Genomic DNA, 15,055 nt, shown 5'->3' on the forward strand with positions numbered 1-15,055 from the left:
AAAGGACCACCAGGGAAGTCCCCGTGTGGACATGTCTTGAACCTCTTTGGGTAAAAACCAAGAAGTGAGCTGCAGCACTTTTCAGTGCCCACTACAAAGAGGGCACTTGAAAAAGCAAGAGAGTTCCAGAAAAGTATCTACTTCTGCTTTATTGACTACGCCAAAGCCTTTGACTGTGTGGATCACAACAAACTGGAAAATTCTTAAAGAGATGGGAATACCAGACCACCTTACCTGCCTCATGAGAAACCTGTATACAGGTCAAGAAGCAACAGTTAGAACTGAACATGGAACAGACTGGTTCCAAATAGAGAAAGGAGTATGTTAAGGCTGTATATTGTCACCCTGCTTATTTAACTTATATGCAGAGTACATCATGCAAAATGCCAGGCTGGATGAAGCACAAGCTGGCATCAAGATTGCCGGGAGAAATATCAATAACCTCAGATATGCAGATGACACCACCCTCATGGCAGAAATCGAAGAAGAACTAAAGAGCCTCTGATGAAAGTGAAAGAGGAGAGTGAAAAAGTTGGCTTAAAACTCAACATTCAAAAAAACAAGATCATGGCACCTGGTCCCATCACTTCATGGCAAATAGATGGGGAAACAACAGAAACAGTGACAGACTTTATTTTGGGGGGCTCCAAAATCACTTCAGATAGTAACTGCAACCATGAGGTTAAAAGATGCTTGCTCCTTGGGAGAAAAGCTATGACTAATCTAGACAGCATATTAAGACATTACTTTGCCAACAAAGGTCCATCTAGTCTAAGCTATGGTTTTTCCAGTAGTCATATATGGATGTGAGAGTTGGACTATAAAGAAAGCTGAGCGCAGAAGAATTGATCCTTCTGAACTGTGCTTTTGAAGACTCTTGAGAGTCCCTTGGACAGCAAGATCAAACCAGTCCATCCTGAAGAATCAGTCCTGAACATTCATCGTAAGGACTGGTGCTGAAGCTGAAACTCCAGTACTTTCGCCACCTGATGGGAAGAACTGCCCCATTGGAAAAGACTCTGATGCTGGGAAAGACTGAAAGCAGGAGAAGGTGATGACAGAAGATGAGATGGTTGGATGGCATCACCGACTCGATGGACATGAGTTTGAGCAGGCTCTGGGAGTTGGTGATGGACAGGGAGGCCTGGTGTACTGCAGCCCATGGTGTCACAAAGAGTCGGACATGATTGAGCAACTGAATTGAAATGAACAAAAAGGAAAGCTTCGTGGTTGGTTGGTTTCTCTGAATTTTGGACATGCAGCTCTAATCTACATTCTGGTGACCAGTAAGGTTGTCCAGGGAGCAGGACTCTGTAGCAAGACCAAAGCAAGGATGCCTGGCCATTTTCACATGATGACCCAGCAGACCCAGTGGGAATGGAAGGCTCTGTAGAAGACAGAGTTCTGAAGAAAGTTCCCTAACAAGCCCTGTGGTTTTGGAGGAAGACCACGCTCACTCCTGCCAGTGAGAGCTGTCCATGTGCATTCAGTCTCTGGCTTCCCACAGAGTCCTACTGAGACTGAATCTCAGACCATGGGGCACCAAGTAACTGTGTGCACTGACATCCCGTCACATCCTAGGGGTCAGCTGATCCACTGAATCACACAGTGAAGGTACAGAGTAGAATTCCATCGTAAAATGGAACTCATTTATACGAGACTGGACACAAGCGGGTCTGCAAGACCAAAACAAGTTACAAAAGCAGGCAACTCGGACCCCCATAGCATCTCCATCCACTATCTCACTGGCTTTCCCTCCACTCACAGCACTACCTTCAACCAGAATGGATGGTTGCTGCCCTCTGCCACACTCGGGTAACCCTGAAAGACAATGCCAAAGGGAACTTCTCTAGGTCAGCAAACAATCATTGGGGTGGAATGAGAGATCTTCAAGGACTAAGACCCCACAGGAATAAAAGTTTAGCCCCATGAGGTAAACACTCCCATCCCACTGAGATGGGCAGAACTTGGAGGAGTTGATGGGAGAAGGGAGGCTGCTATAATTACCACCCGAGGCCTAAGGTCAGCTCCAGAAGTGGGTCAGTAGCAGCCAGGATTTGTGCTAATTGATGTTTCTTTCTCCCCCACTCCTCCTGATGAGAAGATCGGGGATTGATGACATTTTTGGTTTCAGATGAACATTTGACTGAATTGACACCACGGTATGGTATCTTCATTTACTATGTTGGGGATATTAACCCTTCACCCACAGGAAGGATAAGAACAGATGCTTGGGAGGGTGAGAAGGTGTGTTGTGAACATCTTCCCTCTGGGATCCATTCTCCATCCTGTTCTGGACCCAAGAGGCTGACTGGATGATATCATCACCTGAATTCCGGTTGATTTCGTCCATGGAGACAATGACTGAAAATTAGCAGGAAGGAGGAGAGTAAAGCAAGGCTTTTTTAAAAAAAAAAACAACTGCCCATTTTACAACCATATTTTGCTCTGCCATTTTTTATAGTCCTTTGTTCATGTATTTGAGTTTGCCTCTGCCACAGGATTCCCAGCACCTAGAACAGCTAGTTTCACACACAGGCATAGTTTCTTCTTAGACGGGAGGCCTTCCTTTCAGTTATCATCCTTCTGAATATACAGACATGTTTCCATCCTGGAGGCTGGAGAGAGCATAAGAGTCTGTGCAACAGTTGTCCCAGCCAACCTTAGAGTAATCTCAAACGTGACCTCCCTTGGAGTGATCTCAAACGTGACCTCCCTTGGACTGATCTCAAACATGACCTCCCTTGGAGTGATCTCAAACTTGACTTTCCTTAGAGTGATCTCAAAAGTGACCTCCCTTCCCAAGTTTGGAGCAGACATCACCGTCCAACCTGATGTGTTCATCCAGCTCCTCAGATACCTTGTTGCTCTGGACCGTACCCTTTGCTTCCTCACTTGTTTCAGGAGCTTTGTCTGCTATGTTTATTAAAAGGTCAACCCCTTGCGGGAGTGATCCTTTTTTAAAAAGACCTGGCATAGCTCTGCCACATGGGTCTCCTCATGTTCCAAATACAGTGCACTCTAACCTCTAAAGTGCCATCCACACCCTAAGTCCAGGAAGCCCCCAGAGAGTCACAAGGGATGTTAGGTGGGGAATTTTCTCTGACCTCCTGCACTGCTCTTTGCTTTTGGATATCATCACAAAACACTCTATTAAATATCATCATCAAAACACTCTATTCCTGAATGCAAGGGTAGGGAGTGGGGAGGCCCCTGCAATCCAAGCAGCAAGTCAGAAAGTGGACCAAGAAAATCCAGAAAAAATTCCTGGGCAATTTTTGTCCTTTCAGTGATTTTTTTTTTTCTTCTCATATTAGTCTCTGTTGTCATTGTGGGAATTCTTAGTTTCATCAGTCATGACATGTTGCATCTTTTCAAATGTACTTTTTCATGGTTTTCTGAGTTATTGCCTGGCAGATGTTTCTTGTGTGTGCTTAGTCATTCAACCATGTCCAACTCTCTGCAGCCCCATGGACGGTAGACGGCTAGACTCCTCTGTTCATGGAATTTCACAAGCAAGAATACTGAGCAGGTTGCCATCTCCTTCTCCAGGGGATCTTCCCCACCCAGGGATCGAACCCCATGTCGTGCCTCTCCAGCATTTGCAGGCGGAACATGCTATTAAAAATGCAAGAAGAGCTCTTCCTGCCGTCTTTCAGTGCTGCCATAATGGTGCACGAATGTCCTGGTTGATGCTCTGGAGTACCAACAATGGCAAAAGGAAAGAGGTAAATGACAGGTTCCAATCAGGCCATGCTCCAAAGTCATCATCAGGTTTCTAATTATGATGATGAAGCATAGTTACATTGGCGAATTTGAAATCATTGATAATCACAAGGCTGGTAAAACTGTGGACCCCACAGGCAGGCTGAATAAGTGGCAAGTGGTCAGCCCACGATTTGATGTGCAACTCAAAGAGCTAGAAAAATGACAGAATAACCTTCTCCCATCTTGTCGGTTTGGTTTCATTGTTCTGACAATCTCAGCTGACATCATGGACCATGAAGAAACAAGATGAAAACACACAGGAGGGAAAATCCTTGGATTCTTTTTCTAGGGATGTACTACGTGCATGCAAATAAAATGCCTCAATGGTTAAAAAAAAAAAAAAGATACAAATGCAGGTCTTCCTAATGAAATAAAGAAAGCAGATGATTTTTAAAAATTCTTTAAAAATCAAAGTATAGTTTATTTACAATATTTTCTTAGTTACACGTGTTCAACATAGTAATTTATTTTTTTTACAAATTATGTTCCATTTGGTATTACAAAATAATGCCTATATTTCTCTGTGTTGTATAATATATACTTGTTGCTTATTTATGTCATACACAGTAGTTTGCACCTCTTAATCCCATGCCCCTTCCCCTCTCTCTCCCCACTAGTAACCACTAGTTTGTTCTCTGTATTCGTTTCTGTTTTGTTATACACTTGTTTGGTTTATTTCTTAGATTCTACATATATTTGATGAATATTTTGGACAGCAAGGAGATCAAACCAGTCAATCCTAAAGGAAATCAACCCTGAATATTCATTGGAAGGACAGATGCTGTAGCTGAAGCTCCAATACTTTGGCCACCTGATGTGAAGAGCCAACTCATTGGAGAAGACCCTGATGCTGGGAAAGACTGAAGGCAGGAGGAGAAGGGGACGACAGAAGACGAGATAGTTGGATGGCATCACCGACTCAATGGTCATGAGTTTGAGCAAACTCCAGAAGATTGTGAAGGACAGGGAAACCTGGTGTACTGCAGTCCATTCATGTTGGTGCAAGTGGCAGAATTTCATTCTTCTTTTATGGCTGAGGAGTATTCCATTGTGTATATATGTACCACATCTTCTTTACTCATTCATCTATTGATGGACACGTAGGTTGTTTCCATATCTCGGCTGTTACAAATAATGCTGCTATGAACATTGGGATGCATGTATCTTTTCGAATTAGTGTTTTTGTTTTCTTTGGATATAAACCCAGGAGTGGAACTGCTGAGTCATACAACAATACATACATACAGTTTTTTTGAGACGCTACCATTCTGTTTTCCATAACGGCTGCACTAGTTTACAGTCCCACCAACAATGCACAAGGGTTCCCTTTTCTCCACATCCTCGTCAAAATTTGTTATTTGTACTATACTTTTGATGATAGCGTCCCTGGTGGCTCAGATGGTAAAGCTGGAATGCGGGAGACCCGGGCTCGACCCCTGGGTTGGAAAGATCCCCTGGAGAAGGAAATGGCAACCCACTCCAGTACTCTTGCCTGGAAAATTCCATGGACTGAGAAGCCTGGTAGGCTACAGTCCATGGGGTCGCAAAGAGTCGGACATGACTGAGCAACTTTATTTACTTACTTTGACGATAGCTATTCTGACAGGTGTGAGGTGATATCACATTGTGGCTTTAATTTGCATTTCTATAATGATTCCATAATGATTAGTGGGGCTTCCAAGGTGGCACTAGTGGTAAAGAACCCGCCTGCCAATGTAGGAGACGTAAGAGATACAGGTTCGATCCCTGGGTTAGGAAGATCCTCTGGAGGAAGGCATGGCAACCCACTCCAGTATTCTTGCCTGGAGAATCCCATGGACAGAGGGGCCTGGCGGGCTACAGTCCATGGGGTAGCAAAGAGTCAGACTCGGCTGAAGTGACTGAGCCCACATGCAGTGATTAGTGATGCTGAGTATCTGTTCACGTGCCTAATAGCCATTTCTACGTCTTCTTTGGGAAAATGTCTACTCAGGTCTTCTGCCCTGAAATTAATGTTTACATCTCTTTGGTCTCCTTAAACCTGGAAGAAACAGAGAAAAGCATAGAGTTCATCTGGATACTTTTTAGGTACCTATGACGTATCAAGCTGTACAACAAGCAACTAGACACAATAAAAATATTTTGAGCTCAGATAAAAATTACAGCCCATTAAAATGTAATCAAATGAGTGTATTGGTTATCTACTAAAATTTTAAGTTTTATTCTGAAATACTGCTATTAGTGCACAAAACTGGTATGAAGTAATGAGTAGCATGTGGCAAACCAACATTTCCACTAAGAACAGTTAGAAAAGGCTGTTATCATACATAAAACATCTGTCTGAAGGCAATTTAAAGCTGAGGCAACCAGCTTTGCTTTGCTTTAGACAAATTAGAGATTTGCAAATACAAATCAGAGATAAACAAAACTGTCAAAACTCTCCTTGAGTAGCTAAGTCTCTAACTGGATTAAGATAATCATATGTTACTCTGTTGGCCTTGCAAAGAAGAGCATGAATCTTCTTGCGAGGAAGACAGTATCATCTAGATCCTCTATACCTTTTTTCATACAGTGTCTAGGATTTAACTGAAAATTACCTGGTATGCCAAAATATAGGACTGTATGGTGAAGACCAAGAAGGAAAAAACCATACAACAGAAACAGACCAAAGTTAATCCAAATAATGGAATTATCAGACAAGCTATTATTTCTGTGCATAAGAAAAAGAGGAAAAGAGGGAGAAAAAAATCATCAAAGAATTGACAGACTCCAGTAGGAATTCTAGAATTGAATTGAAATTAGACATTAACAGATAGGTTTAACAGGAAATTAGACAGCAAAAGAGAAAATTAGTGAACTAGAAGGCTGATAAAATCAATATTTAGATTTAAGCATATATATGGCAACCCACTCCAGTATTCTTGCCTGGAGAATCCCATGGATGGAGGAGTCTGGTTGGCTACAGTCCACGGGGTCGCAAAAAGTTGGACACGACTGAGTGACTTCACTTTCACTTTCACTTTCAGAGAAAAAGAAGAGTGAAAATTCAGTTTAAAAAATAGCCATATGGCACACAACAAAAACATCAAATGTATACACAACATGGAGAGATGCGAGAAAGAATAAGAGTAATATTTTCTTTAAGAGATAACTTTTGAAAAATTCCAAAGCTGACAAGACAGAAAAAGCTGTGAATTGACATTCTGTGAATCCCAAGCAGGATGAATAGAAACAAAAATATACATAGGCACAGCATATCAAACTGTTAAACATCAAAGACAAAGGAAAAAATATTAAGATGAAGAAAAAAGTACACATCACTTTCACAGTAGTAACAGAAAATATTCTGTTGACTGTTTAAAGTTTTCATTTTATGTTGGACCATAGTTGATTAACAATGCTGTGTTAGTTTCAGGAGTACAGCAAAATGATTCAGTTATACATGTACCTTCTTTTTATTCTATTGACTTTTTACAATTTAGATATAATTGGCATATAACATTATATTAGCGACTGGTATACAACACAGTGATTAGATATTTCTGTATATTGCAAAGTGATCACCACTGGACAGTAAGTCTAGTTGATATCCATCACCATACATTATTACAACATTTTTTTCCTTGTGAAAACTTTTAATATTTATTCTCTTAACAACCTTCAAATATACAGTAGAGTATTACCATAGTTGGGCTTCTCTGGTAGCTCTGCTGGTAAAGAATCCACCTGCAATGCAGGACACCCTGGCTCGACTTCTGAGTTGGGAAGATCCAGGAATCTGAAGGAGAAGGGATAGGCTATCCACTTCAGTATTCTTGGGCTGTCCTGGTCACTCAACCGGTAAAGAATCCACCTGCAGTGTGGGAGACCTGGGTTCAATCCCTGGGTTGGGAAGATCCCCTGGAGAAGGGAACAGCTACCTACTCCAGTATTCTGACCTGGAGAATTCCATGAACTGCATAGTCCATGGGGTCACAAAGACTTGGACGTGACTGAGCAAATTTCACTTTCACTTTCATTACCATAGTCACCAGGCTGTGTATAACATCCCATGACTTATTCATTTTACAGTTGGAATTTTGTGCTTTTTAACTTACTTTATCCATTTTGCAACCCCATCCCCACCCCTAATCTTTGTATTCATGAGCTGGGAGCTTTTTTGATTGGTTGGTTTTTGTCTTCATATTCCACATATAAGTGAGATCACATAATATTTGTTTTTCTCTGTCTTATTTCACTTAACATCATGCCCTAAAAATCCACCCATATTGTCAAAAATGGCAAAATCTCCTTCTTTTTCTATGATTGAATGATGTTTCATTGTGTGTGTTTAATGGCTATACAGAATATAGGAACATAAGTTTCTTCCATATCTTGGCTATTGTAAATAATGCTGCAATAAACATAGGGGTCATGTATCTTTCAGTTAGTACTTTTTTCTTCCTTTGAATAAACACCCAGACGTGAACCTGTGGGATCATATGGTCGTTCTACTTTAAATTTTTTGAGGAACTTCCATACTACTTTCCATAGTGGTTGCACAAATTTATACTCCCACCAACAGTGCACAAGCATTCCTTTTCTTTCAATCCTCACTAAAACTTGTCATTTCTTGTCTTTTTGATGATAGCCATTCTAACAGGTGTGTGGTGATATCTCATTGTGTTTTTGATTTTCATTTCCCTAATGATTAGTGATGTTAAAGCACTTTTTCATGTACCTTTTATTGTCTGTATGTCTTCTTTAGAAAAATGTCTATTCAGATTCTGTGCCCATTTTAAAATTAGATTGTTTTATTTTGTAGTTATTGAGTTGAATGAATTCTTTATATACTTTGGATGTTAACCCCTCATCAGACACATGATGTGCAAACATATTCTCCTATTTGGTATGTTGTCTTTTAATTTTATTGATGATTTAATTTGTTTTACACAAAGTTTTAAGTTTGATGGACAGGGAGGCCTGGCGTGCTGTGGTTCATGGGGTCGCAAAGAGCTGGACACGACTGAGCGACTGAACTGAACTGAACTGAACTGCTTGTTTATTTTTGCTTTTGTTATCTGTGCTTTTGGTGTCAATTCAAAAAAACAAAATCACCAAGACAGATGCTAAGCAGCTTACCACCTATGTTTTCTTCTAGGAGTTTTATGATTTCAGATCTAACATTAAAGCTTTTAATCCATTTTGAGTTAATTTTGTATGTAAGATATGGATTAATGGAACAGGATAGAAATCCAAGAAATAAACCCAAGCACTTGTCAGTTAATCCATGATAAAGGAGGTAAGAATATACAGTGGAGAAAAGACAATTTCTTCAATAAGTGGTGCTGGGAAAACTGGACAGCTCCATTTAATAATAAAAGAATGAAATCAGAACATTCTCCATCACCATTTACAAAAATAATATCAAAATGGATTAAAGACTTAAATACAAGACTGGAAACCATAAAACTCCTAGAAGAAAACACATGCAGAATACTCTTTGAAGTAAGTTGTAGAAATATATATATTTTTGGATCTGTCTCTGAAAGCAAAGAAAATAAAAGCAAAAGTAAATAAATGGAACCTAGTGAACCTTAAAAGCTTTTGCACAGTAAAGAAAACTATTGACAAAATGAAAGACAGTCTACTAAATAGGAGAAAATATTTCTAAATGATATGACTGATAAGGGGCTACTATCCAAAATATTAAAATAGCTCATACAACTTAACATCAAAAAGCTAGCAATGTGATTTTTAAATGTGCAGAAGACCTGAATAGACAATTTTCCAAAGAAAACAAACAGATGGCCAGCAGGAACATGGAAAGAGGCTCCACACTGTTAATCATCAGAGAAGCTCAGCTTAAAACCACAATGAGACATCGCCTGATACTGCCAGAGTAGCTACCATTAAAAAGAACACAAATAAAAAATGTTAGCGAGCATGTGAAAAACAGTAAGGAGCTTTCTCAAAAGACTAAAAAGAGGACTACCACATCACCCAGAAAATCCACTCCGGGGTATATATCCAAAAAATGAAAAACTAATTTGAAAAGACATATGAATCCCAATGTTCATAGCAGCATTATTTATAACTGAAGCAACCTAAGTGTCTATCAACAATGAATGGATAAAGAAGATGTGCTATATATGTACAATGGATTACTCAGCCATAAAAATGAAACCTTGCCTTTTTTCAACAACATGGATAAAATAAGTCAGACAGAAAGACAAATACTGTATGATATCACTTATATGTAGAATCTAAAATATAAAGCAAACTAGTTAAAACTAGTAGCAAACTAGTAACAAAAAAGGAACAGACCCACAGATACAGTGGGGAGAAGGAAGTGGGGGAAGGGAAAAATAGAGTAGGGATTAAGAGGTACAAACTACTATGTATAAAATAAATGGGCTCCAGGGATATATTGTACAACACAAGGAATATAGCCAATATTTTATAAAAACTATAAACGAGGGATAACCTTTAAAAATTGTGAATCATATACTTACCCAACAGGGGAGATAACGTGATCACGAAGGTGGTTTTCCCAGGGCAAGGCTCATCCATTGCACTCCAGGTGTTGCACTCCTGCGATTTCCCCAAATGTGGGGAACTCGGCTGCATAATTTGTAGTAGGGAGGAGCTGTATTCATGCTTCCCCCTGGTCTTTGTAGGTTTTGAAAAACATCTGGGAATTTCCCAGTGGTTCAGCTTTTAAGAATCTGTGCTTCCACTGCAGGGGGCACAGGTTCAATCCTTGGTTCTGGAACTAAGACCCTATATGCTATGTGGTACAGCCAAAAAACAAAACAAAACAAAAAACAGAACAAAACACTGTGAATCGCTGTGTTGTATAGTAAAACTTATATAATATTGTAAATCAACTATTTACATAAATACATAAACATTTTAAAAAGAAAGTAATTATTGATAGGTTTGTATTTAGTACCATTTTGCCATTTCCTGCTGTTTTGTAGCTCATCTGTTTCTTTTTTCTTCTCTCACTCACTTGCTTTGTGATTTGATGACTTTCTGTAGTAGTATGCTTAGATTCTTATCCCTTTATCTTTTGGAGTGGAAACGGAAACCCACTCCAGTATTCTTGCCTGGAGAAGTCTATGGACAGGGGAGCCTGGCCAGCTACAATCCATGGGGTCGCAAAGAGTTGGACACGACTGAGTGACTATCAATTATACTTTCATATGTTTTCCTATTACAGATCTCCCTTGACTTGTGATGGTTTTATGTCCCAATAAACTCATCATAAGTTGAAAATATTTTAAGTCAAAACTGCATGTAATACAACTAACCGACTGAACATCATAGCTCAGTCCAGCCTACCTGAAATCAGCTCAGAACAGTTACATTAGCCTACAGTTGGGCAAACTCATCTAACACAAAGCTTATTTTTAAATTAAAATGTTGAATATATCATTTAATTTATTAATCACTGTACTGAAAGTGAAAAACAAAATGGTTGTATGGATACTCACCATCAAAGCAGACAGCTGAAAGCGCAGCAGGCCTGAAGAATGTTTGAAACATTGAACTAAAATCAATTGCTGGATGATATTGATGCTACAGTGACAGGATCATCAATTCTCTCTCGATGAGGCTTGAGAATAGCTGGTAGGAGGCACTGGGGCATCTACACTTGCTGATGGTTAATTAGGCACAGTATTCTTTAGGAAAGTTTCAAGCTTTGATTGTATAGTTGTTTCTTCTTTTCATCATGAATTTCCCTACAGCAAATAAGAGCATCCTGTATCTGCCTGTGAGCTCTTGAGAACCTCTTGTAATTGACATCCATTTCTTCTAATATCCATATGCCCCTGCTCACAGTAGTAAATGTCTCTGCCAGTTTCTTTGCTGTTAACTCTCTTGGTGCCTTGGTATAACTTCTTCCTCTGCCTCAACTTCGTTACCTTTTAAAAAGTTTTTATTGAATTTGTTACAATGTTGCTTCTATTTTACGTTTTGGAATTTTGGCCTTGAGGCATGTGGGATCTTAGCTGCCCGACCAGGGATAAAACCCACACCCTCTTCTTTGAAAGGCAAAGTCTTAACCGCTGGATGGCCAGGGAAGTCCCCCAACTTCTTTACTATTTTTCCCTCCAGTTTGATGAGCTCCTCCCTGGAAAGCTCTTCAGCTTTGATGCCACCAAAGCTCATGAATATCCTCTATATCAATGTCCAATTCTAGATGTTTCTCAAGCACTAGTGTTTTGTGAGGTGGCTCAGTGGTAAAGAATCTGCCTGCCAAGCAGGAGACACAGGTTCAGTCCCTGGTTCAGGAAGATCCCCTGGAGAAGGAAATGGCAACCCACTCCAGTATTCTTGCCTGGAAAATCCCATGGACAGAGGAGCCTGGCAGGCTACAGTCCATGAGGTCACAAAAGGGTCGGACACGACTTAGTGACTAGACAACAACAGAATATCTTGTTACTTAATATTTCAGAATCATTTGAATATTCACATATGTCTTCATTCATTGCTGTGTGACTTTGACCCACACTACAACAATGCTCCGGATAGATTTAGCATGTGAAAATCTTTCCAAATCTCTGAGAGTGTTTGGCCAGATTCACCACTTCAAAAGCATATGCAAACCTTTGGCATAAATAGGATGCTTTGAACGTAGCTGTTGCACCTTGGTCCATTGGCTGTATGAGTACCGTTGTGTTCAGTAGCAAATGCACAGCTTTTATAGCACACTGCTGATATGATGTGGATGCCTTGGGGCATTGTCTAAGATCAGAAGGGTCTTAAATTGAATGTTTTGCCTGCCACATTGTCTTGTGTGCAGAATAAGACAGTTCAAAAACCAGTTTTCAAACAATGCTAATGTCATCCAGGCTTCCCTGTTACAGCAACAATAAATGGGAAGTATATGCTTTTTTTGAGCAGGCTCTGGGAGTTGGTGATGGACAGGGAAGCCTGACGTGCCGCAGTCCATGGGGTGGCAAAGAGTCGGACACGACTGAGCGACTGGACTGAACTGAACCTATATGTTTTCTCATATTCCTACATGCTCTAGGGTTTTCCAAGTGGTAGGTTAAGAAAGGTTTTAACTTGAACCTTACAACATCTCTATCCCAAAGCAGCATTATATCGTCTTCGAAAGCCTTGAATCCTGGCATTGTCTTGGACTTTTGATGAATGTACATATGCTCTGGCATATGTTTTCAGAACAAGCTGATTTCATCAACATTACATATGTGTTCTCATTGACAATTATTCTACGCAGCTCTTCCTTAAACACTTTGGTATCAGCAACCTGCTGCCTCACCACCGACCTTCACATTATGAAAATAACAACGCCTCTTGAAACACTGGACATTTACTCACTATAAACATTCACGTATGTGTAAGATCGTCAGCATACTCTTTAAGTGTATGTAAAAAACTTGCCTCAGTAGACTACGTGGAGTGCGCCTCTGTATCTGGTCTTCCATTCTAGCGTCGAGAAATTTTCCCATATCATCGATTAGCCCAGGTAATTTCTTCGCAAAGACAGTGGATTTAACCAATGCTGACAATTTCACTGCATCACCGATTCGCTTATCCTTTAAGACGGTCGAGATCATCAATTGTGAAAGTCCTAATTCACATGCGATGGCCATTGCTGACTTGCCACTTTCACGCAGGGAAATTATCTTGAGTGTCATCTCAAGAGTAATTGCTTTCCTCTTCTCCACATCAGAAGCAGGAAGCGACACAGTACACTATAGAGTGTTGATTGTTTACCCTCATGATCGCTGACTGGGAGTTGTGGCTCACTGCCAGTGCCCGGCATCATACGAAAATATTGTATCACATACAACTAGCTCAGGGAAAGATCAAAATTCAAAATTCGAAGTATAGTTTCTATGGAATGTGATGCGCTTCTGTACCATCGTAAAGTCAAGAAATCCTAAGTCGAACCATTGTAAGACAGAGACCATCTGTGCTAATTAGCACCCTTTCATTTCAGCTTAAGTCCCTGTCACATTTCTTGCAGCACCAGTCTAGTGGTGATGAACTTCTTTAGCTTTTGTTTGTCTGGAAGACTATATCATCTTCAATTCCGCATGTTAAACTGACTATTCCGCTGAGTTCTTAAGGATGCCAGCTGAGTAATTAGAAACGTCATAACTTCTCCTAGAGAACAGTGTAAAAGTAGTCCAAGAAGATTCAGAGAATTTTGCAGGGAGGGGAAACAAATTTTGGATTCTTCTTCATTTCCTTATAAAGATTGTAAACATCATAATTATAATCTTTTCCAAGTTATAAAGGTTTTCTGGGTACGTCTTGGAAATTTCCATTGCTGTTGTTAAAAATAAAAGTATTGAAATTTTTTGCAACTTAAAAGTGGAAGAAAACTTATCCATGAACTATGCACAGAGTAATTAACAAATTAATTTTCCTAATAACTTTTAAAGGGGCTTCCCAGAGGGCTGGGTGGTAAAGAATCTGCCTGCCAAGCAGGAGATGCAAGTTTGATCCCTGGGTTGGAAAGATCCCCTGGAGAAGGAAATGGCAACCCCACTCCAGTATTCCTGCCTGGGAAATCCCACGGACAGAGGAGCCTGGTGGGCTACAGTTCATGAGGTTGCAAAAGTGTGGGGTACAATTTAGAGACTAAATAACAACAAAAAGTCTTGAGTAACACCTATGAAAACCATTTAGAAAGAAACAAATTGAAAATTAAATTAGACTTTCCAAGATCCTATCAAGTTGTTTTCCTTGCAAAGTTTTTCAGAGGTATATTTTCACATTATTTGAGAACAACATTGACGACATAATGAAAAACATCTTTGTAGCCTGGTCCACTTTTCATGATTCAGATGAGCCTTGCACAAGATTTTCTTGGGCTCCAAAATCACTGCAGATGGTGACTGTACCCGTGAGATAAAAAGACACTTGCTCCTCGGAAGAAAAGCTATGACAAACCAAGACAGCACATTAAAAAGCTTTGCCAACAAAGGTCCATCTAGTCAAAGCTATGGTTTTTCCAGTAGTCATGTATGGATGTGAGAATTGGACCATAAAGAAAGCTGAGCGCCGAAGAATTGATGCTTTTGAACTGTGCTGTCGGAGAAGATTCTTGAGAGTCCCTTGGACTGCAAGGAGATCCAACCAGTCAATTCTAAAGGAAATCAGTCCTGAATATTTATTGGAAGGATTGGTGCTGAAGCTGAATACTTTGGCTGCCTGATGCAAAGAGCTGACTCATGAGAAAAGAACCTGCTGCTGGGAAAGATTGAAGGCAGGACGAGAAGGGCACGACAGAGGATGAGATGATTGAATGGCATCACCGACTTGATAGACATGAGTTTGAGCA

The 15,055-nt window shown here is 40.1% G+C and overlaps 1 long non-coding RNA gene and 1 other non-coding gene across 2 annotated transcripts; one reads left to right on the top strand and one right to left on the bottom strand.

Annotated features, from left to right (window-relative positions):
* Nucleotides 1-7,558: 7,558 nt before the first annotated feature.
* Nucleotides 7,559-14,254, bottom strand: LOC122449429. Its single transcript, XR_006271940.1, has 3 exons — nucleotides 11,226-14,254; nucleotides 10,242-10,509; nucleotides 7,559-7,600 (listed from the first exon to the last, which is right to left on the bottom strand). It is a non-coding gene; the product is annotated as an uncharacterized LOC122449429 (long non-coding RNA).
* Nucleotides 10,234-10,396, top strand: LOC122425660. Its single transcript, XR_006264946.1, has one exon. It is a non-coding gene; the product is annotated as a U1 spliceosomal RNA (small nuclear RNA).
* Nucleotides 14,255-15,055: the final 801 nt, after the last annotated feature.

The sequence above is a fragment of the Cervus canadensis genome, chromosome 1 (genome assembly GCF_019320065.1).
Source record: "Cervus canadensis isolate Bull #8, Minnesota chromosome 1, ASM1932006v1, whole genome shotgun sequence".
Taxonomy (NCBI): Eukaryota; Metazoa; Chordata; class Mammalia; order Artiodactyla; family Cervidae; genus Cervus; species Cervus canadensis.